The sequence below is a fragment of the Triticum aestivum genome, chromosome 4B, assembly GCF_018294505.1.
Source record: "Triticum aestivum cultivar Chinese Spring chromosome 4B, IWGSC CS RefSeq v2.1, whole genome shotgun sequence".
NCBI classification, from domain to species: domain Eukaryota; kingdom Viridiplantae; phylum Streptophyta; class Magnoliopsida; order Poales; family Poaceae; genus Triticum; species Triticum aestivum.
The window spans coordinates 352814731-352817817 of NC_057804.1; positions in this window are offsets into that span (position 1 = coordinate 352814731).

Here is a 3087-nt window from a genome sequence, read left to right on the forward strand (position 1 = left end):
AATCTTTCTTCTTCTTTCTCTGAAATGTTAGCACTAATAATAACAGGATATATTTCTTTTTCATCAAGATAAGCATACTTAAGATTATCAAGTAAGGGTTTAAGTTCAAACACGGGATCACCCTTGGGTGGAGGGGGATCCCCAAGAATTTCAACGGGAAGGTTATGTTTCAGCATAGGTTCCTGTTTAAGGAACACTTCATCTATTTCCTCCCTTTCCTTCATAAACATATCATTTTCATGGTCTAGCAAATATTGTTCTAAAGGATCGGTTTGAGGAACAGCAATGGAAGCAAGACCAATAATTTCATCCTTACTAGGTGGTTCCCTTTCACGAGGTTGTCTACTAAACTTAGCGAAATTAAACTCATGAGACATACCATCAATGCCAACAGTGACAATATTCTTTTCACAATTGATCTTAGCACTAGCAGTATTCAAGAAGGGTCTACCAAAAATAATGGGACAAAAATCATCTTGTGGGGAACCAAGAACAAGAAAACCAGCAGGGTATTTAACTTTCCCACAAAAAACTTCAACATCTCTAACAATCCCAATAGGTTTAATGGTATCCCTATTAGCAAGCTTAATAGTAACATCAATGTCTTCTAATTCAACAGGTGCAATGTCATGCATAATTTCTTTATATAAATCATAAGGTATAGCACTAGCACTAGCACCCATATCACATAAGCCATGATAACAATGGTCTCCTATTTTAACAGAAATAACAGGCATGCCTACAACAGGTCTACGTGTCTTAGTATCAGGTCTAGCAATATTGGCAGTCTCACCCAAGAAAGAAATAACATGCCCATCTAAATCCTCATCCAAGAGATCTTTAACCATAGCAATACTAGGTTCAACATTAATTTGCTCAGGAGGTGTATAAGTCCTAGTATTACTCTTATGAACAACAGTCGAAGCATTAGCATGATCTTTTATCCTAACAGGAAAAGGAGGTTTTTCAACATAAGCAGTAGGAACAATAGGATCACTATAGGTAATAGTCTTTTCTTCGACTGTAATAGGTGCAACTACTTTCACTTCAACAGGAGGATTATATTTAAACCACTTCTCTTTAGGGAGATCAACGTGAGTAGCAAAAGATTCACAGAAAGTAGCTACTATCTCAGAGTCAAGTCCATACTTAGCGCTAAATCCACGGAAAGCATAGGTATCCATAAAAGATTTAACACAATCGAACTTAGGTGTCATACCTGACTCCTTACCATCGTCGGAACCCCAATATTCAGAGTTGCGTTTAATTCTTTCCAATAAGTCCCATTTGAAATCAGTAGTCTTCAACATATAAGAACTAGCACAGGAAGTATCGAGCAGGTTGCGATTATCAAGAGAAAGCCGAGCATAAAGGTTCTGAATAATCATTTCCCGAGAGAGCTCATGATTGGGGCATGAATATAACATTGACTTAAGCCTCCCCCAAGCTTTAGCGATGCTTTCTCCTTCGCGAGGCAAGAAATTATATATGTAATTACGATCACGATGAACAAGATGCATAGGATAGAACTTTTGGTGAAATTCCAACTTCAATCGCTTATAATGCCAAGATCCCATATCATCACATATCCTATACCATATAAATGCATCTCCCTTCAAAGATAAAGGGAAGACCTTCCTTTTGACAACATCATCGGGAATACCTGCAAGCTTAAATAATCCATAAACTTCATCCACAAAGATAAGGTGTAAATCGGGATGCAATGTTCCGTCTCCTGCAAATGGATTAGCTAGCAGTTTTCTATCATACCCGAAGGAATCTCAAAGTAAATATTTTCATAAAGTTCAGTAAGTTGAGAAGCAACTCTTTGCTCTTCTGGTTGGGGTGAAGATACCCCAAACAAGCCCCTCAAAGGATTAGTTTCCATAGTGACAAGTAACAGAAAATCTCAGCACACTATATAAATGTTTCTTTACCAAGTTCCACTCACCAAAAGCGCTACACTCCCCGGCAACGGCGCCAGAAAAGAGTCTTGATGACCCACAAGTGTAGGGGATCTATCTTATTCCTTTCGATAAGTAAGAGTGTCGAACCCAACGAGGAGCAGAAGGAAATGATAAGCGGTTTTCAGTAAGGTTTTCTCTGCAAGCACTGAAACTGTAGGTGATAGATAGTTTTGTGATAAGATAAATAGTAACGAGTAACAAGTAAATAAAGTAAATAAAGTGCAGCAATGTGGCCCAATCCTTTATGTAGCAAAGGATAAGCCTGGACAATTTCTAATAGTGATAAAGGAGCTCCCGATGACACATTGGAAATTATCGCCAAGCTAGTTTTCATCACGTTCATATGATTCGCGTTCGGTACTTTGATAATTTGATATGTGGATGGACCGGTACTTGGGTACTGCCCTAACTTGGACAAGCATCCCACCTATGATTAACCCCTATCGCAAGCATCTGCAACTACAAAAGAAGTATTAAGGTAAACCTAACCACAACATTAAACATATGGATCCATATAAACCCCTAACGAAGAAACACATAAACTAGGGTTTAAGCTTCTGTCACTCTAGCAACCCATCATCTACTTATTACTTCCCCATGCCTTCCTCTAGGCCCAAATAATGCCGAACTGTCATGCAGTCGACGTTCACATAACACCACTAGAGGAAAAGACAACATACATCTCATCAAAATATCGAACGAATACCAAATTCACATGACTACTAATAGCAAGACTTCACCCATGTCCTCAGGAACAAATGTAACTACTCACAAAGCATATTCATGTTCATAATCAGAGGAGTAATAATATGCATAAAGGATCTGAACATATGATCTTCCACCAAGTAAACCAATTAGCATCAACTACAAGGAGTAATCAACACTACTAGCAACCCACAGGTACCAATTTGTGGTTTTGATACAAGATTGGATATAAGAGATGAACTAGGGTTTTGGGAGGAGATGGTGCTGGTGAAGATGTTGATGGAGATTGACTCCCTCCCGATGAGAGGATCGTTGGTGATGACGTTGGTGATGATTTCCCCCTACCGGAGGGAAGTGTCCCCGGCAGAACAGCTCTACCAGAGCCCTAGATTGATTCCGTCAAGGTTCCGCCTCG